General features: G+C 38.3%; 1 long non-coding RNA gene across 1 annotated transcript in view; it reads right to left on the reverse strand.

Moving 5' to 3' along the window:
- Positions 1–26: 26 nt before the first annotated feature.
- The window catches only part of LOC119567139, a 66442-nt gene continuing 40612 nt past the window's right edge, over positions 27–25856 (reverse strand). Inside the window, exons 2-3 of the long non-coding RNA XR_005226926.2 lie at positions 13259–13327; positions 27–84 (exon numbers count right to left, since the gene is read on the reverse strand). This is a non-coding gene — a long non-coding RNA (uncharacterized LOC119567139). The remainder of the gene's footprint in view (positions 85–13258; positions 13328–25856) is intronic.

Raw genomic sequence — 25856 nt, forward strand, 5'->3', positions numbered from 1 at the left:
TCAGGTTAGACTGTCTCTTACTATATGTGTGTACAATGCCTTGACCAATGGGGCCCTGATCTTGGTTGGAGCCTGTAAACCCAACTGTAAAGCAAACAAACAAGCAAAAATAAATAAACAATAGCCTTTGAAGAAATAGATACAAGCAGAATAAATATAATCCAGTTCCTAAACACCTGATATACTATTAAGAGTGCCAGCACTCTCCTAGCCAATACTTCTTTAGTAGCTCTCCTTCCATGCACAGTGCTTGTTGTGTGGGTTCTCTGATAGCTCTCTCTCAATGTAGAGCTTTGCTTATATGGGTTCTGTGTCAGCTATCTTCCTCCAGGTGGAGCTTCATGGGCTTGAGTTCCCTGAGCAAAGTCCATGACTCTTTTTTATTCTTCCACCCTTACCTAGGTGGACATGGGCCTACCAGATACAAGCTATTACAAAGGCAACAAACAGCCTCTGTGGGCTCCAGAGAATCAATCCCAGCCATGCAGAACAACCCCTCCTCGAGAGGAAACTCACCATAAGGCAAAAGTCTCATCTAAATTCCCAGATCTCCTCCTAGACTACTAAACCAGTGTGACCTTGTAACCAATCTGATTTTGTAGGTCAAGCCCAACTCCATCAAGCACGCTTTAGTTGTGAAGAGCACAGTCAGCAAGACTTCCCTAAAGTCACACCATTAGTTAGAATAATGATAATGAGACCTTCCTGTACCTGAAGGGAGAATGCTGTAACACAATGTGAGGAAAAGAATAAGTCTAGATCTTGGAGTGTATTTTCTGAGGGATATAACAGGGGTCTTCAAAGACTTCTGGAAATATAGGCTTAACAACTCATTACTTTTGCTGCTCACCAGGGAAACATTATCTAACCAAATAAGTAGGGTTAACATATAAACATGAAAAATTCTCTCCTCTGGAAATCAGTCATATATCCTGGTCTGGTCAAAAAAATCTCACCACAACACAAAGTTTTTATTCTAGCTACATACCCAGTTCTTAGCTAAGTCAGACATCAGCCCCTCACCACATGTGAAATAGATCTCAGCACCTCCTTCTCGGGAAAACAGTGATATTACTGTATCAGTAATATTATACCTGTTCTGAAAGTTGCAGAATTGACTGAACCATAAAGTGGTTCATCAGGCTTTATATCTCCTTATGTTAAGGCTTAAGATCAAGGGCCAGATTTTGATACTTCCATTTGCAAGTACGTAAGGAGAAGGGGGAGTGCACAGAAAAGCTCCCTCTGCATGGTACATGCAACATCCTATTACAAGTGCTCTCCCTGTTCCTGTAGGAGCTTCAGTAGGTGCCTCTTGTTGGAAAATGACGTTCCAGAAAGAGTGAAAGGGGCTGGGAAGAGCTCAGGAAAAAGTGCCTCCTCCACCCTTCCAAAGTAGGCTGCACCATCACGTCGTCTCCATGTGCACTTGCACCATTCAGGAAGGGATTGTGTCTCGGGGGTGGACAACCAGAAATGAACATTGAGGGATATTATAAATACAGGAAGTGCAACTTGGCCTTGCCCATTATTCATGCCAGTGACTAAATGCCATGCTTTGGTCCCAAACAAAACAATAAGGATATCTGTATAATAAAACAAAACCCACTTAAATGCTTCTCAAAGTATAAAAATAGCCCACTGACCTTTGACTGAGTTGTTATTAAAGATTATAATAAAAGTAGCCACATACTGTCAGCTAGACGGCAGATGTGTTTTGGTTGGTTGGTTGTTTTTTTGCCAGCTAGCTGAGTACACTGGCCACACAGTGATGAATTACACTGAAGACTTCTTGTTTTCTTCAACAGCTACAGCGTCAATAAGAACATGACTGAGCATAAAAATCTGAAGGTTTGTCCCTTCAGCAACACACCTTTGCCACCTGTATAGACAGTCATCCTGTAATACTGCTGACACTCAGAGGCTTGCAATAATTCCCCCTGAGATATACCATGTGTTAGAACTCTGCTATCTTGTCACAGTGACTATCCATCATGTATAGCTCAAAGTTAGTGATTTTCTGTTAAATCTGTATGTTTGTTTTTTGTTCGCTTGTTTGAATTCATGTGCCCTTTCATGATAGGTGTTTACATTCTGCATGTGGATGTAACTGACCATTTGTTCTCCTGTAAAAAACCTACATACAATAAATATTCGGTACAAAGTGTATATAAAAAGAGATTCATATAAAATTAGATAATCTGAAAATATGAAGCTAAAAAGGAAAGGAAAGCACAATGTCACAGCGTAAGGAGACACAAGCAGGAGCTACATACGACAGGCTGGATTTTTAAACAAGTTCAGCTACCATTTGGGAGCAATGGGAGCTGCTGGTTGCTGAGCAGTTTTGAAAATATGGATGCTTCAAATAGGTTTCTAAAAGGGAAGTGAGCTCTTTTTTGAAAATCCAACCATGCAATGATTGGTGCTTTGTAAATACTTAAAATATATAGCTTAGATTGTAGTATATTAATTCATGATTTAAAATACTTAAAACTACCCTGAGAAAAGGAACCATGCTAAATATTGTGTAGAATATTTTTGCACTCTGAAGATGAGGAACCATAGATTGTGTCTAACATTTTCAAAAATGGGTCCCTAAAGTTAAGCTCCTAAATCTATGCTAAATATTGTGTAGAATATTTTTGCACTCTGAAGATGAGGAACCATAGATTGTGTCTAACGTTTTCAAAAATGGGTCCCTAAAGTTAAACTCCTAAATCTATGTTTAAACATTCAAATACAGGGTCTGAATTTTAAAGTGCTAATAATGAGCAGTACTGATTAAACAGAAGGGAAGACTGGCCCTTATATTCTAAACAAAAAATACAGTTCAGAAACATAAAGCAGCAGATGATCAGATGGGTGAAATTTAGAATGAAGAATTATTCTTCTTTAATGGATAGGTTAATGATAAGGAGATAGATTTACAAAGGTATTTAGGCACCTAAAGATGAAGATAGGCACATAACCTGTTTAGGTGCTTTTGTAAATCCCACAAGATGTCTAAGTACTATTGAAGTCCAGATATACCTTGTGTTTGGAAGAAGAAGGAGTAGATTCTCGACTTATGAAGAAAGGGAAAGAATTCCAGTTGTAAGGAGCAACATGGAAGAAAGTAAAAAGATGGGAGTGGAAGAAATGTGTGGCAGATGGCATAATAGATATTAGAGTGGGAGCCTATTTCCTTGCATTTTACAGTGTTAAGAAAGCTCTGAATCAAATTAATTACCAATAATTATGACGGATTGCATTTCTTGTTCTCAGCGGATAAGACTCATAAAAAGGCTAGGCCTGTTGGTACATACACCAGTGTATACCTTCTGGCTTCTTTTTTTCCCCTCATCCCCTTCCTTTTCTTCTACAGGCCTGTAGGGTAATGCAGCGCCTAGAAATATGCCTCTGCATGGTGCTCCTTTAAGGAACAATATATTTTCCCTGGAAACATCAAGGCTATAATTCTCCAAAGTACTGGCGTCTGCAGGTCATAATTCAGGAAATGTTCTTATACCACATAAGTATGTTTCCTTTTCTTATTTCACCTTCAATAGAAATAGCTGCACATTTACTCTCTAGTGTTTGTCGTTGATGATAATTACCCAGTAATTGACCTACATGGGAGAACTATGCTTTTATATTTGTATACAGCTAGTAGTTACTTCGGGTTCTTTATATTTCTGGAAAACAGCTATCAGACTCAATTTGTTTCCAGACCCATATAGAAATCCAAACTCAATTAGAAAGACACATAAGAGATAAAAGTAGTATTTAATCCTGAAATATTTGTAATAGAGTTAAAGATTTAAATTAAGGTAAGTGATTTTGAGGTTTGCGATTTAGGAAGTAAGAAAATGTAATTAACATCCTCCTAAGTGTTAATGGACTATATCTTGTATGGCTCCTGACTGGCAGTCAAAGATACGTACTAGATCTAGGAGAACTGGGAGAACACTAGATAGTAGCCTTTCTTTCAGACTGTAACAAGCTTTTTGGGGCAGGGACTGTAATTTATTATATGTTTGTATACTGCATAATGCCATGGGACCCTGATCTGGTCAAGGTCACTGGGCATAATATTAATTAAAAATATGCTATAAACTCAAATTAAAGGAAATACTTTCATTGGACCTAAAGAATTCTGGGAGTTCAAGAATTTAGGAGTTGAAAGAAGGGATCCTCAAGACTCTCATAGGGCCCAAGGATTCTACCGAAGCTTTGTTTTTTTTAAAATTGATGGTGAAACTAAGTTTATATGGTCTGTATCATGCCCTGGCCACATATGGTTGTTTTAGCTGGGGAAAGGAAGGATTTCTTAGCCTATCCAGTAAGCTAAGATTAGTATTTTGTCTCACATCATTAGAATGAATATAGATGTCTGTCAACTTCTACATCCAACCTTAATGTATATTGTTTTATGGACTTTAACATTTGATCCAAATTGTACAATAGCTAAAATTATTTCATATGGGTTAAGGTTAATTTTGCTATGTATTTAAGCTTAATCATTAACAATTTCCTGGCTGATGACAGTAACAGGAGTCATAAGCCAAACTTAAGCCTTGTCATTGCACTAAGAAGCCTAGAGAAAGCTAAATCACCAGTTAAATTAGGTTTCAGAGTTTCCAGCCTACTGGAAATCTGCTTGTATAAAAATCAGAGTTTTAGGCTTAGTCATTTGGGTGACTAGTCTTGCATAAAATTAGCCTTAACTGAATATTCAAACTAGTAATGCTCAGGCTCTCAAATATTCTTGGGAAACAATCACAGAAGGATTGCAAAATACAATGAAGTTGAAATTTTCTTTCATATCTGAATGAACCTTCATTGAAAAGGTTCCTGTGTTATGCTCTTCTCTAATCTGGAGTACTCCTTGCTGGTCAGATCCTATTACATTGCGAATGGGAAGATCCATTGAAGGTGTTATACCTAATTTTTTGATACTTTTTTTACGTGTTTACTTACTTTTAACTACTTACAACTTTTAAATTTATTTTGATGCAGTTAGATTAATGTCCAAATAATGAAGGAGAAAGTTGTATTTTCACTATTCGGCTGACTTTAGCTTATGGTAATATTTATGTCTGTGCAGAGGCCTAAAATCAGCTTACATTCCACTCAGGGCCTATTTTGAGCACTTAAGTGGTGCATTAGCCTTGAGTTGGCCCTCTGCATGGGGGTTAATTTTGCCCAAAGTGAATGTCAAGTATAACTCAGACTGAATGTTATGTCACTAAGGAACTAATTTAAATTGAAGTATCTGAAAGCTCTTTAAAGATGCTTCTGAGGTAACGCCTTCACGTTTTTTACTAAATATGTTTAGCAGGCATATAGTACGTCCATGTAACTATTGAACCCTTAACTAAGATGACGACTTAAACTAACACCATTCACAGACGAGAAGGCAGTTCAGAAATCTGGCTTGAATTCTTTTGAAGTTGTGGGTCAATGTCTTTCCATCTGTCTTTTCATGGCTAAAAATATAGGTTGTATAGTTAAAATGAATTTCAACATCAGGAAGCTAATCTAATACATTCTTAGGGCTCAGTGTTTCCTTTCATATACATAGGTGCATTTTATAGCATCTCTTTGACATCCACCCGCTGTACTGCGCTTTCATGGAAGTAAGTATTTGGGCATTTTTCATGGTATGCAGTGAATACACAAAATAGCTTATACACTCTAAGCTCCAACAGTCATTTTGGCAGGTTCTTCTGGTGGGCAAAGAAAGCAGAGTTAGGCCCCATGGGACTGGATTTGCATCATTTTTCCAATATTATGGATACAAATGGTCATAGAAACTAACCAGTATTCCCAGAATAGGGAATCAGTGGTAACTGTTACTTACTTTCTTATTGAATATTTCTTTATATAAATGAATTTATTGCAAGGTACAGTGCATATAAATATATCTTTTCAGACTTGCTGTAAATATATAATCAGAAAAATGAGTTTGATAGTCTCAGCTCATGTAGTATTGATCAAATCTCTTCCTAAAAAAGCAAATACAATTTGATACAAGTTGCTATCTATCTATGCCTAGGAAAGACAAATGAATAATCAGCAGGGAGACCACATTTAAGTAATAAGACACAGCAGGACATGCCATCGTTACGATAGACACCCTGAAGTGTCTTAATGTGATTATAATGTGGCTTCCTTAAACAAAACAATTATAACCATCTTAGGTAATATATTGTTATCAATATTATTCAGAGTTAACTGTAGATCTGAGCAAATACATTTTTATTACACAACTTAAACATTGTAACATGCAGTTTTATAAGACATTTCCAAAACCAGTTTATCAAAAATCATTCCAATCATTATATTTTAAGATGTCACCTTAATTGAAATTTACAGCAGCCACACTATATGAAAAATGATATTTAAAATACCACTACTTTTTATTAAAAGGTTGTTTAATTGTATTTACATAAATTATGCAAGTCCTGCTTTGCAATTACATATCTGTCATTGACACAATGTTGTATTTTTCCTTCTCACACTCCCTCACCACATGACAGTAAAATTTAAAAACAGTTTAAATGAATTATTAGTGGCAGCATTATTTTCAAGACCCATTGAAGCTAATTTGAATATATTAATTATGTTTTCCTGAGTTAATAGTTGCTGCACTTGTGTTCTTTTCTGTACCACAAATGAGAAAAAGTATAATAAACAAAATATAAATGCACATATTATTTTTAATTCAATTTACATTTCTTTTCAGGTGAAAATGAACTTGTTAAGGTCAAGAATACAGTATTTACTTTCCTTCTGCATAGTGAAGATACATTTTTATGTCCTTCCATTTGCTTGACATTATTTACCTTGCTCCCAAAGTAGCTTGGGGAGATTTATGTTTAGCAGTTCTTCAGATTGAGTAATATGTGCAAATTTCCCCTCAAGTTATTTGCTGGACATACACATCATCATCAGTTGCCAAGCAACACTTTACTCCTATTGGTTCTTTTGTTTGCCCAATGTTTGTTCTGTGAAGTTTCTTGACATTTGGCCTGATCAAATCTCACTGAAGTCAATGGCAAAAATTCCATTAAGTACACTGAGAACAGGAATGGGCCAGTCATTGGGTTGCAACCAACAAAAAAGAATGTATGGTGATTCAGAGTTTAAAATAAATGTTGCCCTTAATTCACCTCTACACCTGTGTTTAGATTATACAAGAGTTTTCCAGGCATTGGGAACCAAGCTGTAATTTAAGCACATATAAGTGAGAAATTTCAGAGTAACAGCCGTGTTAGTCTGTATTCGCAAAAAGAAAAGGAGTACTTGTGGCACCTTAGAGACTAACCAATTTATTTGAGCATAAGCTTTCGTGAGCTACAGCTCACTTCATCGGAGGCACCTTAGAGACTAACCAATTTATTTGAGCATAAGCTTTCGTGAGCTACAGCTCACTTCATCGGATGCATACATCCGATGAAGTGAGCTGTAGCTCACGAAAGCTTATGCTCAAATAAATTGGTTAGTCTCTAAGGTGCCACAAGTACTCCTTTTCTATAAGTGAGAAATTGCCTTCCATCTACTTTCTCTGCCAGTCTGAAAAGGCCTTTGTCCATTGCACAGATGGAGAAACAAAGGGGGATGGAGTGGTTAGGGTGATATCCTCAGTCCCTGGAGATAATTTACAGTCCTGCCAGAGATTCCCTGTGTAATCTTGGGCAAGTTATTTAGTCTCTCTGTGCCTCGCTTCCCCATCTGTAAAATGGGGATAAGAGCAATTTCCTACCTCACATGCTTGTTGTGAGCATCAATACTTCAGTGATTATAAGGTGCCCAAATATTGTGATACTGGGGGTCACCTAAGATAGCTAGAACAAATCCTTTGGGTATTTTGCTTCCCAGATTTGTGTCTGGAAGGATTAATATGTGAAGTGTGCCTGGGGACATAACATAGTCCTTTACAGTTGCACCCCTAAAGCCACTGAACTTAGGCTTTGCAATGAAATTGTTGCTACCTGGCTTTTCAGATCTTCTTGGATTCTGCTGGTAACACACATAGGTGCACTATCTCTCTTCCAACACTTTTTCAAAGTAAATTTGGCCTATTTGATCCCTTGTGCAATGGTGCAAGGTACCGCTGAATTTGGACCTGTGTGATTGACATACCAATGTAGTATATGTTATTATAGGAACAGCAAGGAAGTTCATTCAGCATTCATATTCTTTTTTTTTTTTGCTATAATTCTATTTGGAGCCCTGCTATTTTTTTAATTGGTATTTAAAAATCTATCATCCATCATTTTAAAAATGCACATATAATTTGTTTTTTAAAATGGTTTATTTTACAAAAGATGTTTTTAGAGTACATTTAAACCATATCATTTACCCAAGAAACATTAATGGCTCCATCTTTTGTGCCAGTATGTTTCTGAGAATTTTTAACACATATATTCCAATATGTAACCACAAGACCTTAACAACTCCATTTAGATAATAACATTAATAACAGTAAGGACCAGCTCCTGATGGATTTTCCAGTCTCAAGCAGATAGATGGAACTCACGTATGGTATATTTCATTTATTAATAACAGCACAAAGATGTTCTTGAAGTTGGCAGACACAAAGCATCAAAATGAAGCTGACATAACTTCCAAATGGCCAATGATTTAAAATTTGGAGAAAATAATAAGACATCTTATTTGCTGAGACCTTCTATGCTTCTGTTTAGATTTTTCACAGCCAGTTACTTATCAACCTAATAGAAATGCTGACATACACAGCCTTAACTCCTGTATCACCAGTCACTGCTCTAATCTAATTGATTTGTGGCTGTTTCCTTGGATGAAGATATAGAGCAGATGTACTTTCCAAAGTATCTTCACTTCTCCTCTAGAACAAAGAGGGTCCCCCAGGAGTGTTTGTGTTTACATGATTCATATAGAGTTTTATGACTTTTGTGTGCTTGTTAAATGAAAGTGCATCATATTTTATACCAACTTTACTGCTCCCTTATGAAAAGTTAGGGTATTTTCTGCTGATGGTACCCTTCAATGACCTCCATGCACAAAAAGGTAATTTTACATGTACTCACTCTCTTTACTTACATTGTGGTAGCAGCAGTTACTGTGTGGTATGTCAGGCAATTATGTTGTCTTGTTTTTTTAAATACCTAAATTACTATGTAATATTGTTGATCATTTAGTGCCACTACATAATGCTGTATTTCCCCTCAATGTCTTGATTTGCAAATAACTTCAGAAAATAGCAGTACAGCCATGCTGCATTTACGTTTTTTCCTCTTCATCCATTTTCCTTATTGTGAAAAAAAAGAAACTACTGTATATAACTGGAAAATGAAAAGCTGCAAAATATGCTCAAAGAACAAATATAATAAGAACAATAAAAACAACAATAATAACTGAATAGTGTTTCACATAAAAAAATCCATTCTTTACATCATAGCAAGGTTTCCCTTGTGAAATAAAAGTACAATTTTGTCCTGATCCTTCAGTCCTTTCTTAAGCCAAATTCTCTCCGAGTAATAAATGTGTCTAGTGGTGTGGGAGGGCTTGCCTCAGAAAAGACTGCAGGTTCAAGCCTTTTAGTGCTATACCCATTATAATGTGAGACTTCAACCACCATGCCCAATATCTGATGGGCATGGCTGATAGTGGGAGCTGTTTGTGGTTCCATGATCATGAAGTCCAGTCAAGGATCCATTTGGCCCCTGCTTCAGTTTAGGGCATGAAGTTGCTCTAAATTACATCAGGATTGCAGTGGCCCAAGAGGGTTTCCTCCAGCCAAGAACTGATGAAGCACATTAGGTTCTGGTCATGTCTCCACCCCCCGGGAATGTTTGCAGCACACCCCTTACACCTGGATTTATACAGGAGGTGTCATAGCAGCTAACTCTGCTGGCCTTATGCCAACTATACTTCCCATACTGGCACAATCTAGTTGTTTTCCAGATCCAGGATAGAGCCCTGAATCTTTCAAGCTGTAAGATGAAACACTTCCAGTGACGTTGCGGAAAGTTTCATGTGTGGTGTGGTACACTTCCAGAATCAAGCCATTGTTTATTTATTTTGGACCCAGTCCTGGAAAGACTGGAAAAGTCCTTATGTTGTATGAGTATCACTGAATCACAGATATGCAAATATGAAAACCTGAAAGATATTTTATGAGAGAGACAACATGAGTGAGGTAAAAATTTTTATTGGATCAACTTCTATTGATGGAAGAGACAAACTACACAGAACTCTTCTTCTTGTCTCTTCATCCAACAGAAGTTGGTCCAATAAAAGATATTACCTCACCCACCTTGTCTCTCTCATATTCTGGGATCAACATGGCTACAACAACACTGGAAAAGATATTTTATAGTCATGGGGGGAAGAGTGGGGGATGTAACAACATTTATGAATGTTTAAAACATGACGCCCAAAATATTTGAAGATTTGCCCATAAGGAAAGTATTCTATAGGGTGATTCCTTTGTATTTCTTGCAAGACTACAATATTTATAGACCCCTCAGAACACACACTCTCTCTCTGAAATATATATTTTGAATCACATACATAAATACATTCCACAATCTAAGCAAGTGAGAACCCCTTTCTCAATTAAACTTCCTTCAGAAATTCTTTGTACTTCACCAATTAAGCTCATCTTTTAGTTTTCTTCCAACATTGAGTTATAAAGTTCAGTAAATAGAGAATGCAGAAATATAACAAGGATAGAGAAAATAGCTTCCAAAACTATTTTAAAACATTTTTAATCAAAACCAAGCAAGAATAATAATCAATTTGTTTTATGGTATTTTTCATTAAACTGATATTTATTTGGAAAATGCATTTTTATTTTCCTCTCCTTTGAAAATGCTTGAAATGAGTTGCTTAAGGGCAATCAATAATTTAAGACACACAAATGTTCCACTCATCATTTTACTAGGAACAAGGATATTAATTATTATTTTTTTAATGTGAAGGTTGTTAAAAGTGATAGGCTTGTTACATTCACTAACAACTTAAAAATATGGCTCAGAGATGTTTTCATTTGACAGTATCTGTACTGAGAAAAGGAATCACATTTCAAATATTCTGGGATCAAAGGAGGTGGGAAGTGAATGCAATCATGTAAGCTCTAAATTGGATTGTTATGGATTATTTTATTTATGTAAATATTGGTAGAGGAACAAAATTCACTGATATTGAAACACCTTCTACACAAAGTTGTTTTACAGGAAATAACAGCAGATTGTAGTGATGGAAGATGTAGTAGTGATAAAACTCTATATCTGCAGCATAGTGCTTAACAGCAGCAAAGAAAGGAAACAAATAAAATTTGTGGATAAAAAGTAATGTTACAGTGATATCAAATGCCAGTCTGAAAAAATGTATCTATCAATATATAAGGATCTAGTGGAACACGTTCTGGAAAAGTTTGCAGGTGGAGTATGATCTCTTTGTAAAACTGATAGTAGAAAACCACAATGGGGATTTCTCTTTTACAGTTTCTGAGTGAAAGAACAGGGAGATCCAGAAGCTAATTTGGATTTGTGGTGCTTATAAAAATGACAGCAAATGCAAATAGATCTGATTAAAAGAGTTGGCTGAGGGGGCCTGAGGATGTCATGAGAATAGACGCACATTAACTTCCAGTAGCAAGATGCCCAATGGTAGCAGCTGTCAGTCAAATGTCCTCAGTGGAATTATTCAACGAGAGAAATGAACTGTGAACACTTTGATAAAGAGGAGACAAGGAACGGGTCTCCTGGAGTTATTCAAAATTCTGAAGTAAAGGTGAAGTAAAGACTTATTTTACACTAACCAAATCTTTTTTTTTTTTAAATTCCCGTGACTGGTTCCAGCTTCACCTAATGTGCCAGCTGATACCCCTGTGCCCCACTTGTACTGCCAGCTGCCCTTCCTTGGATTTTTTGCCAGGCTTTAATTTCTAATGAATATTTTCCATAGAAGTCCTATTAATGAAGGCTGCTAAAGGGAAACCCTTCATAGGCCCAGAGAATTATAATAATCAAACCTAAAGGTGATCAATATCTGGAACATTATGTCTAAGTCCAAATTCCTATAAAGGTCTTCCAGCTCTGGTTTTGACATGGAGTATATCTGCCCACAGGAAGCCTTGGCCCCAGGCTAAAGGTCTATGATGTAACCATAATCCTGGTGTGGGGGTAGGATTTCCGAGTTTTTCTTTCTAAAGACATCTGCATAGTTGTGATACTTGCTAGGGAGTTGAGTGGTGGTATCTTGTGGTAGTTCCCTTCTGCTAGCCCTCAAGGCCCAGGGGCTTTCCTCGGGTGTCCTAGTCACAGGCACTGACTTTCCAAAGTGTCGGGAGGTGCTCAACCCGTGGCTCTGTCCCAGGCACCACCCCCACTCCACCCTTTCCCACAAGGCCCCACCCCTGCCACACCTCTTCCTGCCCCTGCTCCCCCCACCCTGCCTTTTCCCACCCATTTCCACCCCCTCCCCCAAGTGCACCATGTCCTCACTCCTCCCCCCCAACCCCCAGCCTCCTGCATGCCACAAAACAGCTGTTTGTGGCAGGCGGGAGGTGCGGGGAGGGAGAGGGAGGTGCTGATCTGCAGGGCCCACCAGCGGGCAGGAGGCACTGGGGGGGCTAGAGGGAGCTGATAAGGGGGGTGGCTGGTGGGTGATCAGCACCCACCATTTTTTCCCTGTGGGTGCTCCAGCCCTGAAGCACCCATGCAGTTGGCACCTATGGTCACACTCCTGGGCTAGAGTTCCAAACATGGGTCTAGGGAATGGGACAGGGTCGGTTACAGCAGACCCTTTAAGAATATTTGGAAGAAAAATTGATTATTGTCTCCTGGCAGGAAATAATGGTGTCATGCTGCACCAGCCAAGTAATTCCAAGGATCAGGGGAAAGTGCAGTGAACAGATTGTACTGAGTCTCATGAATTCTGTATCCCTGGAGGTCGATCTCTAAGGATACAGGATCATGGATCACCAGACCTGAAGACAAGAAAGATCCACTAATAATTTCCATAAGATCTGGTGTGCCCATCGGCTGAAGCGGGGGAGGTGCAAGGCATGGGCTAGCTCAACATCAATGAATTTTTCAGCAGTCCCAGCATCAATCAGGGCCCATTGGAAGGGGATGGGCATGGCCAGAACGAGAATGCGCATCCGCATGGGAACTGGGAGATGCGTGGAAGCCCCTCAGCCCTCAGTACCTTTCTGGGTGGTCAGTCGGGAGGCAGTACTTGAGTGGGGGAAATTAATGGTACCCAAGCCCACTCTCCTTACTTGAGCTTGTGCCAGTTGTTACCCAGCAGTTTTCTGATTGAGCAAGAGGTGAGGGTGTATTTGGATGCCCTGCAAAAGAAAAACAAATTTTCACAACATTGTTGCTCCTTTTCTCCCAATTCAGGTCAGTCTTCATTGGCTTGGAGTTAGCGTATGGGGCTTTCGTTCAATGTGCAGTCAAAGGGGTGGACCTATGCATTTCTTCTCCTCTTTTCTCTCTCAAAGTTGGGAATCAATGTGGAGAGCTAGGCCAATGAAAGCATTCAGTTGGGAGGAGCTCTTGATGCGAGCCAGCTTGTTTTTCATCTCTTCACTCAACCCCCACCAGAACTGGTGCAATTGGGCTTCCTCATTCCATTCCACATCTCCTGTCAGTCATTGAAAGTGAGCAGTATAAATAATGGTGGGTCCCTGCCTTTGCTGAAGCTTCCTCAGTGCTGCTTCAATGAAATGAGCTCAATGCAGGTCATCGAATATAGTAGAGAATGCTTGCAAAAGAGTCTCCCAAATGTCAAAGCTGGGCTGCCTTGCTCCAAGAGGGGCAAAGCCCATTACAGTGCTTCCCTTGTAAGTAAGCTTACCACCAGTGCCATCTTCACCTGGTACCTGGAGTGTGTGCATGGACAGAGTAAGAAAAGCAAATGGCAATGGTTCAAAAATCCTCTAAACTTCCAGCAATTGCAGTCAAAATGATCAAGTAGGGGGACTACAGGACCCTGTTCAGGTCTCAATCTGAGTCTGGAGTGAAGCCACTTCTCCCTAGGAGCAAACAAGTTGTTCATGGGAAGAAACACATTGTTCACACCTACATTGCAAGCTGAGGCATTTGGGTCCAATACTAGATTCTCAGTCTGGAGTTGGTTAACTTTTTCATGCAAGTCTAATGCCAAAGGGGACCATGAGGTAACAGAGAGCCCACCTTCTCGATTCCAGCACTGTGAGGAGTGGGGATTAAGAGGGTCCAAGCAACTCTTAAGGAACTGGGATGTAAGCAGTCTAGCCTAATCATCATAGCAGGAGTTGGAGCCAGGAGTCGAGCAAAGGGTCAAAGCCAGAGTCAAAGTTGATGGTCAGGAGCAAGGCACAGAAACAGAAACCAGAGAGGAGGCCATGATCAAGTATGGAGAAGGAGAAACCCAGGGTCTGGGAGCAGTGGTAGCAGCAAGGCAGGGTGAGGATCAGGACAGGAGCAGAGTTGAACCGGGAATAGAGTTGGATGTAGGTAACAGGAGACAGGTGAAGAGCAGAGTCTGATGCTGAAGTAGCAACAGGGAGTCTGCATAGTTGCTCAGACCACCCACCTAAGCCATTTCCTGGCTTAAGTAACGTGTGTGAGCCAAACAGGTGCCCTAGGCAATAAGTGTCACAATAGCACTTTGTTTGTGGTATGACCTTCCAAGATTAGTAATGTGGTGCTTTATCTGTCTCCCTTGGTGGCAACAAGGGAGTCCTGGAGACTGAGGGTTCCCCAAACCCCAGGTTCTAGATTTGCCAAAACCAAGGACCCGCACCCTCGGATCCCTACCCCTGGATTCAATTCCCAGTTCCCCTACTTTGTGATCTTGTAGAAGCCACTTTACTGATTTCAGTTTCTTCTCCTACCCTTTGTCTTGTCTCTAGTTTATAAACTTTTCCTGTACTATTTCTCGCTTTGTGTTTCTATAGTGCCTAGTGCAATGGGGCCCTGATTTTGGTTGGGGCTTCTAGGCACTGCTATTTTAATTGAACCTACCTGTACATTGATGTCCTGTTTGTATTCAGAGCCATATATCTCACCAAGCTTTGAGGTGTTTTTGAAACTTTGTTGTGAATTGAAAGAGAACAATCCTACACAGCTGTTGGGGAAATGGTTAGGAGAAGTTGAAATTAAGGATTTCACAAAGTAAATGAAACATTTTGGTGCTCTGAAAAAAATTAAGGTTGTTTGTTCACATTATTTTCCAGTCTGTCCCTCTTCTACCAGTGTCTGGCCCACATGTAGAAATTGTTGAGCACGCTACAGCCATGGCTAACAGAGCTGGGGTTTTTAGCTCATTCAGTAGACCTCATGCTTTAAGAACAAGAGTTCCCAGGTTTGACAGATATTGCAGCCACATACAGTATCTTTGGGGACCGTTGTATTAATGTATGAATGTTATGTCTGATTGTGTTCTATACCATGGGGGGCAGTTACTACAGCTCCTACTCTTTTGGGGGGAGTAATTATGGTGAGTCTCTGAGACTGTAAACAATTCCAGAGTGGTATCACTCCTCGGAGTGCTTTGCATATACAGGTTCAAACTGGGTTTTCTAAAGACCAAGAGACAAAGAAAGAACTTGGGATATCTAAAAGCTGAGTTTAAACAGACTCAGAATCTTCCTTTTGATTCAGCAAACAGGACTTTTGGCCTAGGGTGGCCCCAACCTTTTCAGGAGAGTTGGAAAGACTTTGGCCTACCAGACTCTGCATGTGGAAGATGGGTGATTCCTGGTACATTTAATGTGCATTCAAATTTGTTTATTGTTGTTTTTTATATGTTTTCTCTGATGCTTTTACCCTAAGAATAAATGTGCTTGCTTTGGAAGGGCTGTGTGGTAACTTGTAAATGCTGGTAAAAAACTTTATCATTGTCCTTGGAAAGAAAGGAAAGAATCAGAAGCATCGCTGTAGAATATTGCAAGAAAGGCTGTTTCTGAGGTATTTCCTTCCCAATAAAAATAAAAAAAATGCAAAGAATCTGATGATAAATTGCAGCCTAATCCTGCGAACCAACAGTTTCTGGTAGTTCAAATAAGCTGTGGATAAACACTTAGGATAAGATTTTCAAAAATGATCATTGTTAGTCCTACACCACTCCTTCTGAAGTTAATGAGATTTTTACCATTGACTTCAATGAGAGCATAGCTAGGCACATGCTGAGTGGTTTAGTAAATCCTGTCTCCAGATGTTTGGATGCTTGTCCAAATTAAACCATTCTAGAGCCCATCATTTTTGAGGTTTGCAGATAGCTAGCAAAAAACCCATTTACAGACTTTATATATATGATTGTATGGCTATTGATTTCACATATACTACTGTAAACTTATGTGTAAATGGAATATTTTAACTGGAATTTGTGGTGGATCTTTTTTGTTTTGTTTTAGGAAATGTTTAGTAGAAAAGCATATCTTTATTTAATCAATATCCATTCCATACCCAGAGCAGTAATTAAACTAGTTAGCCTTTTGTGTTTGAGATTCATTTGATAAAAAGCTTTTGAATATGTATATCCTGCATATTGAATTTTTGGCCAGTGCAGGCTGTTTGGCCAGTGCAGTGCTGTCCGCAATAACATAAATTAGTGTAGGATAACTCCCCATGTAGACAAGCCCCTAGTTAGGGTAAATGGACTTAGGTACAGAGCCACTACATAAGGATCTGAACTGATATTCTTAGTGCCTTATTGGATAAATAGTTTGTAAAATAGTTTCAAGGCAGAAAACCATTTCTGAATTCATTCCTTTTTGTCCAAATGCACGGATGGGCTAATCTGATATAAAACTGTTCAGTGGAAAAAATTCACAGAGTGAAAGTGGTAATAAAATAAACTGTACATCTGTCTGTCTATCCATCCATCAACTCTATTTCTTCTTCAGCCAAAGGCAAAGAGATATAAAAGTCCCAACTATTGCCAAGTATTTCAGCAAGGGTGGTCAGCACATCTGAAGCACATTTACCATCTGTTGACTATTTCAGATTGAAAAGATAGCAGAGGAAGTAATCTAGAAATGTTCTACCTGTTACTAGAAATCAAGAAAAAGCTAATGATATTTTATTTCATTTTTACTAAACAAAGACAACAAAAGGCTTTGAGGAAAGAATTGCATTGAATCTAGCAAGTTTTGGATCCTAGTGAGGCCCTTTTATAGAGCCTTTTAAACTTTATTATAAGCATTTCGGGTTTGAGCCTGCACAGCCCAAGTGTGGAGTGGTGAATACGTAAGTGCAAGGTGAAAAGTGATGAACAGCACAGATTGTGCAAGAGAACCTGGCCCTGCATTCAAGAGAGTAGGTGCTGCTGCATGGCCTCCCGTTACCCCAGGCAGATAGCGGTAGTGAGACATACAATGGGAACCCCTAGCAAAATAGTTCACAGAAACTTATGTCTTCTTAGATGCTTCCATTCTTCATTTACACCCAGACCCATTGTTACCATGCACATCACTAAGCCTGTAATTTTGTCACTTGTAGCCTCTACTAGTGCTCATGCTGGAGCACAACACCGTTGTACAAAACACTGTGCAGAACACTAGGAATTTCAGGATCAAAATGTTAATGTTTTAGTGATGGCTTGATTAAGAAAAAAACTGAATTTTCTTGGGCCATGTTCAGTATTTGCTTGTTGCATACATTCTAACAAACAAAAATTTCAAGAATGGCCTGAGAAACAGTACGTTATAAGCAAATGTTAGAGAACTTTTGCAGGGAGCAATTTTGAATTTGTAAGCCTGAGTCATCACCCCTGAAATCTGAGTGTAAGCATCATCCGGCCAGAAACTAGAAACAATGCCTTGTGAATGATGGTCCTGACCCACCAAAGCACTTAAGCACATGTGTATATTTTTTTAAAATTTACATTCATTGAAGTTAGTACAATTACGCACATGCTTAAAGTTACTTACATGCTTATGTGCTTTCCTGGATCAGGGCTAATCAGAATTAACTCGTATATCTCAGATATGAATATGAAAAAATTGAAAGGAACAATCTACAAACCAAGAACTATTTAAAGAAAGCAATAATTTAAGATAGTGAATACATTCTAGAAAATTATTAGCTGTTTATATGGACAATCTGCACACACCTAAAAATAGTCTACTTTTGATGAATACATTATTTACTGTGAAAAGAAAAGGAGTACTTGTGGCACCTTAGAGACTAACCAATTTATTTGAGCAAGAGCTTTCGTGAGCTACAGCTCACTTCATCGGAGCTTATGCTCAAATAAATTGGTTAGTCTCTAAGGTGCCACAAGTACTCCTTTTCTTTTTGCAAATACAGACTAACACGGCTGTTACTCTGAAACCTGTCATTATTTACTGTGTTATTTATAGGGCACTAGATTATAACCTCACAACATAGCTGTGAGGTAAGTATTGTAAAAATTATGTAATATACATTTACAAATAAACAAACTGGCACTGAAATTAAATGACCTGCCTAAAGTCACCAATGAAATTTATGGCAGAGCAATAGAACTCAGGCATCTTGACTCCTACTGCTGCACCTTCATTGTTAGAACATCCTGCCATTCTTCTTTATTCTGATTCCTTATCTTCCTGTGGTTTAAAGTGGGTGGAACTAGTTTTATAATGTCTTGAAGAATGTGTGTTGTTCTCATCCTTATATTGTGTGTTTCTAATATGGAAACATTTTCCTTTAAGCTCAGGAATGGTAAAATGTCTTTTTTTATATAAATCAACAAGACAGTAATTGCTCCAGTACGCTCTCTCCAAAACTGAAGGCATTTTAAGATTCTTTTGCTTATGTCCAAAGGCTTACAAAAGGGCACTGCTTGCTATCAGATAATTCTGACTATAATGTGCATGCAATATACAGAAAGTCCCACTCTAACTGCATATGCAGTAGCTGTTTAACTAGTCAGGTTTTTGCAGTCAAAGTGTGAAATAGCTTTTCCTCTACAAAATTACTATTATGCCCTGCTCTCCACTAATGTGATTAAAACCTTGTAGTCTCATGTCTTATCTGAAAATTGAGACTAACAAGATGAGTTGGTGCAACTTGTCCGGTATTTGGCTGCAAAAAAATGATGTCAGCTACTAGCACCCTACTTTAAAAAATAATACACAACAGCAAATTCACTGAGTGCAAACATGAAACTTCTTTTGCTGAAGGATTATATGTAAAAGGGTAAATAATCAAAGGAATGTTACAGTAGATTTATACTTTTCATGATGATCAAAAGCAAATGGGCACCAATTCAACAAGGAATATCATTACTATTTAAAAACTCAGGTTTTCAGCTGTAGATAAAATGGAAAAGCCTCCTCCTCTGAGCTATGTCTAGTTTAAAATCCATTAGCTAATACTGCATGCCCTAAGGTTAGCAAGAGTAAAAAACTGAGGGTGGACTAGGCATTTCAAATGGGTTTTATGTATCCTCGGGTTTTATGTAGAATTCTCAGTTCTTAGATGGATATTGAAATACCTGGCTAATTGCTGGTACCACAGAACTTCTTGAAGTTAATCTGATTTATCCTACTCCTACAAATAAGGTTCTTGGCACCAAAACAAAATATCAATAAATTACAGACTAGGGCAATACCCTAGCACCAGAATTTAGCACTGGAGCCATAGTGTAAAAAAAAAAAAAAGTGTAATATGAAGAAAGAAAAGAGAAGAACCAGTGAAAAGAACAACTCTTTCTCAAATGTATGGTTGATTTGTCCTGATTTTGGACTGGCTTCTAATCTCATTTATTCTAGATTAGATCCAGAGTAACGCCACTAAAATCATGGTGTAAAAGTGGTGTAAAAGGAGACTGTGGAGCCCTTTGTCTCCAGGGGTTTCGCCATCCCAACCCATTCAGGCAACTGGCATTCAGTGTGTTCTGAAAATGGGTCAGCAGCAGCTCTCTCACACACACATATGTTCAGCTGACACAACAGTGCCTGAGATTGTGTTTTCTGGTTAAACAGGCTAAGACAAAGGGTCAGACCCTCAGGTGGGTTAAAGCTGGCAGAGCTCCATTAGCCTAATTCTGCTCCCATTGAAGTCAATGAGTCATTGACTGCAATGGAGACAAAGTTAGGCAAATGCTGCACGCTTTTGAAAATCCCATCCATAGTGTCTATCATTGCGGTAGCCAAGCATTGATCAGTGGATCAGACACTTAATTTGACAAACAAGCCAACCGTTATACAAATGACATTTATGTACACAAAGGCTTAAAATTGGTGCATGCATAAATCATACACTGGAAAGTACAGAAAATGTCTTAGTTGGATAACTGCAGTTTTCAGCTGCAGCACTGAGCTGCCAATTTTTAGTGTGCAAATTTGATCAATTGCAATGTTGTTTAATGTTCTTCATTTAAAGTCTTCAATGAATTTTCTAGAATTATCCCAACATCTTTGCCAAGAAGCATTACAATTTTTCAGTAAGAAACAGCCACATTTTCCATATTCAACTTTCTTAATTTACCATAAAGTTTAGTATCAGTACGTCCCTTCATGAAGCAAGTCACTCATATGTCATTTTTGTTTTATTTTTAGTTGTATTACATAATTCCAGCACTTATAAATCTCACTGTTTTCTGCTGTCTCACCTACCCTTTCATGGAATTGTTCTTCCTTGCTTATGAAATAGAAAACTGCCAGATTTAAGACCTCATTGCACTCAATATTTATATTTTAACAGATTGATTCTTCTAACAGATGTTAATGTAAGTGGTCCATCTTTTATCTCTTTTATTTCTGCTGTTCTATGAACAATGGAGATGGGAGCATTGATATTCACTTAATCTATCAATTTCCTTAATAGCACAAAAATACAGCAACACTTATGTCTTGTGCATTAGATACTAGACAAGCAACCGATATACAAACTCAAAGAACACCCTACAACTCTGTATAGGCACCCATATACTAGCACAAAATGTAGTATTGTAGTATTCTAATTCCAAGTGGATATCTTATATGATTCACTAGTAAGTATCGGGGGGAGACAATTTCTGATAGTAGAGGGCTCTTTAATCTAGCAGAAGAAGGCATAAGAAGAGTCAATGGCCAGAAACCGAAGCTAGACAAATTCACGCTAGAAATAAGGTACACATTTTTTAGGGTAATTAATCATTGGAATGACTTACCTAGGGCCATGTTGAGTTCTCCATCACTGGAAGGCTTTAAATCAAGGTTGGATATTTTTCTAAAAGCTACAATCTAACTCAACCAAATATTATGGTTTGATGCAGGAATCATGTGGTCAAATTCTATTGCCTGTGTTATGAAGGTAGTCACACTAAATGATCATGATGGTCCTGTCTGACCTTAAAATCTATGAACTGATGAGTTATTGGGGATTGACAATCTGAATGGCACGGCTAGTTCAACGTATCTGGTTTCTGGTGTAGAAGTATGTCCATTTTGGCAGCTGTATGTTCAAGATTGGTGGTTGGTATTCAGAGGGAAAATCTGCTTTAGGAAAGAGAGAAATAGCTTTGCCTCTCCTTTGATCCCCTTCCCTTGCTTTCCTTTTTGTGCTTTCTTAAATGATTTTCCCTGTGTCTGGAACTACCTTCCTAAATCTGCGCACGTAGGCCCAGCGTCTAATTTCCATCCTAATTGCCTTTGAGGACTTGGCCTGAGAGCCTCATCCAGAGCCCACTGAAACCAATGTGAAGGCATCCATTGTAATCAACTAACATTGTATTAGGCCCACAGTGCCCACTCTTTTCTTTCACAAATCCCAGATTCACAAACCAACACTAGTAATATTTCTACCAACCCATTCATTAAAAAGCAAAGCAAAGACGCTCTAATATAAAACATTCCTTTGGGTCTCTAAGTGCATTCGCTGTCTGATTTGATTGTGACTGTCCATTGTAAGCACCTAAGGGACAGGGATTATGTTTTCTTCTATGTTTTGTACTGTGCAGAACACACTGTTGCTACTTAAAAATGATGATAATACAGTTAATCCTAATAAAACTGAACCAAACATTTAAGGTTCTGAATTATTCAAAAGTTTGTTTCTTTGTTTGTTTTTCCTACTTCCCAGCCACTCCCCACTGCTCTCAATGCTCTTTTGAAAATCCAGCTGCTTACTTAGGTGCCTAAATGGGAGCTGTTGGGTGCTGAGTTCTTTTGAAAATCTGACCTTTACTGTCTGTTTTATTTTATCTCTGAGTCTATGAGGCTTAATAGATTTTACCAGGCCCAAAACTTTACAAATGACACAAAAGACTGGTTTTACTAAAATTGAAAGACAAAACTTCAGTGATTTGCTTCTTGACATTTTTTAATCAGCTTTCCCTGGTTGCCTTTTTTTTTTTTTTTTTTTGGCTGATGAGGCAGGGTGTTTTCATGTATCTTATTGCTCTTCCTGAAGTTCCCCAAAGTAATTTGGCTTCATGAACTGAAACTGGCCTAAGAGATGAAAAGAAGAAAACAGGACTCCAGGTTGTCATTTAAGAAAATAGCCTTGAGCATTAAAACATGTATGACTATATGGCTGTGCAGTGACATTTTAATTATGTCCAATGGCTTTTGTTGAATATGAATATTTGGTAAAAAGAACATAAATGTTCTGTGCTCATATGTGCAAGATAATATACTATATACATGCAAACTAAGAATTAGCTGATATATAGAATACTAAACAAACACTAGAGAGACAAGGTGGTTGAGATAATATATTTTGTGGTGGTTGAGGTAATATCTTTTATTGGACAAACTTCTGTTGGCGAGAGAGACAAGCTTTGAAGCCACACAGAGCTCTTCACCTGGTCTGGGAAAGCAACTCCCAGAGTCACAGCAAAATGCAAGGTGGAACAGATTGTTTAGCACAAGTAGTTAGCACATATTGTAAGGGACCAGTCAAGATAGAGTGGCCCGTTAACACCTCTGAAGTCATAAGATACAAAGTGGAGGTTAGAAGGTTACAAAGATGGTTGTAATAAGCCATAAATGTCTCTGTTCAGTCCATGATTTTTAGTGTGGAGTGGAGTAATAAATTTAAACTCCCAGGCTTGTCTTTTGAAAGCATTGTGCAGGTTTCCTTTGAGAAATACTAGTGACACAACCTTAAATCAAATATCTCTTTGAGAAGCATGACAGCTGGGTTTTCTACTGCTGTTGTCACAGCACTATAGTATTATCACCTTTGTTTTACAGAGTTGTAGAGTAGGAATGGGTTAACCAGTTCAGAAAAATACCATTGCACTGAGAAAACTTTCGTCCACTTTTTTAGAAACAAAACTCAACCATAGGTTGAGAAGATTCTTAAATGCCTTTGTTCCCCCTCTGCCCCCCCCCCGGCCCACTTCTAATGTTTATCCAGAATTGGAACCAGAAGGGATAAAATATATCAAGAAAGGCTATTCCAGCTCTGACTGGCAAAGCAGGGTCCAGAAATCTTATGACAGGAACTTTTCTTGTTAGATACCCCTCCCAATTTTGCAGGGCCTAGAGATTAGGATAAACTCTGGAATTTTAGAGGCTTTTTGAAATGTAAACTCTGAACCTTTAAGTTTCATTCATCAATATTGCAGTTACTTTAGTGGATAAATTGTAGTAGAGAGGGATTATGCTTGTTAGTATTTCACCACAGTTTACAATGAGAACAATAACCTTTGTGATTTATGGAGGGAAAAGTGACTTCCAGCTGATACAAGCTAAGAGGAGTGCAGATCCTTCTGGTTCAACCAGTGGTGAAAGACGAACTTTTAATTTGTCTGATTTTATGTACTGCTTCTGGGCCACTACGTATTAGTTCCAGGGTGCAGAAGTGTATGTTCTGTAAACACAGCGAGAAGATTAGTAGTTTAAATCCATTTCTTGTGGGGGGGGGTTCCAGTCACCAGTTAGCAGTCACAATGTTGCATAAATAAGAAGCAAGATTTTATTGGATGGAATGGGGGTGCCTTATGAGTGGGAAACTTTTAAAGGAACTAAAAAGCACACGCTTTCTCTTTGACTATGGAAAAATACCACAATATTGCAGCCTATTTCTTCTCATTGCAGATAAGCTATTTTAGTTCTTGCTACAATATGTGTGCATTAATCCTTTAATTTATGAATTTTAAAACTGTAATTGGCCCTTCTCTCTATCTCCAAAATTCCTCCCTGCCTCAGTGAATTTTATGTTGTCATGAAATTTCTTGTGGGGTTTATTTTTATTTATGTATTTTTCCTAATATCATGTATTGTATGTTTGTGAGAAACAGCCACCTGCTCCCACTGGGGAATAGACTGATGCCTGGATGACAGATTCTAGAGAACACCTTGCAGAAGTTGAAAGTAGCAATTGCTTCAGACTTATTGCTTGTTGCTTCTTGGTTGCAGTAAGTAGGACTGGCTGGAAAACAAGAATTCTGTTTTGTGAAATATTTTGAATTTCTGACATTTAATTTTTGTTCTGCAGCGGAATAAAGCTAGACTTCTTGCATTTTTTCACTCACACAAAAAGAGCAGAGACTTGAATGTCCCACATCCTAGTCTAACCACAAGGCTATTGGCTAGTCTGAGATGAATTTCTGTCTGTGAGCAGATATTCTATTCTGGACCTGAGAAAAAAATTTCAAAAGTGATATATAGCCAAGAAAAGTTTTGGTTTTGACTAGTTGGTATTTTCTAGTGAAAAAATGTTTAGTCAAAAAATTCTTGACCAACTCTGATAGTCAGATGCTATTCTCTGGGACCAAAGCTTAGTGAAAAATCACAGCTAGGAATTGTAATCTCTTACCATACAATGATGGTAGTCAAGTTAAACAGAAAAATTCTGCTTACAAATATTTATACATGAGCAAGAATGACTTTGTAGTGAAGATGTTAGGAGATCTGGGTTCAGACTTCCAGTATAACCTTAGAAAGGTCACCTCATGTCTCTAGGCCTAAATTCCACATCTATAAAAAAGGATGATGATGATAACGATTCCTTTGTCTTTCTTGTCTATTTCAATTGTAAGCTCTTTGGGGAAGACGCTGTCTCTTACTATGTGTTTGTACAATTCCCAGCACAATGGGGCCTCTAGCTGTTATTGTCATGCAAAGAATAAATAATTATTATTAAAGGTTCTCAAAGCAATAACTTCCATCCATGGTTCTCTTCATACAAAACTTCCACCCCTAGCACAAGTGGGCTCCAATCTCAGCTGGGGCCTCTAAACACTGCTCTAACACAAATAGTAAACTATTATAAAAATTATTGGCTCAACTAGTGGCTCTAGTATAACTGTGATTCACAAAACAAGAAATACATGTAATTCATGTCATATTAATACTGTGGACAGGTATTGTTAAAGCAAATTATATGAATTAAAATACTTTCAGTGGGGCAGGGTTTGTCTTGATGTGTTTGTACTGTACCTAAATTCCACCAGAGCCTCCTATAATATAAATAATAATAACTTATATTCAGTAATAAATCATGAGAACGGTAAAGTGTTACCAGGTGTCAGCCGCAGCATGCCAATCAAAATCTAAATCATAGCACAATTATTGAAATTTCTCTTTAAATATAAGAGCAAACCATTTGTATGTCCACAGCACTTTTCATCAATGCACTTAAAACACCATGACCACATTTATTAATTTTGAAAACACTCTACTTTTATTTCAGAATAGTTTTTGGAATCTGAAGTAATTGTGTATAGCTGACATTGTGACATCATCAAGAACACAACCAAGATGTTGATCCTACAATGAGCTCTTTACAGGGATTTACTGAGCTCAGGACACGATTGGGAACCAAGGCAGGAGGGAAATGTTACTCAAGGATGGGGTTCTGTTACAGAGCTTTTCCTTTCTAGGCTATAGGTTTGAAACCTTCCAGATGCTTGAAAGCTGTTCTGCTGAGCATCCATCATTGTAGAATAGGTTAGACATCTAAGTCTCGATC

Source organism: Chelonia mydas, chromosome 9 (assembly GCF_015237465.2).
Source record: "Chelonia mydas isolate rCheMyd1 chromosome 9, rCheMyd1.pri.v2, whole genome shotgun sequence".
Classification (NCBI taxonomy): Eukaryota; Metazoa; Chordata; order Testudines; family Cheloniidae; genus Chelonia; species Chelonia mydas.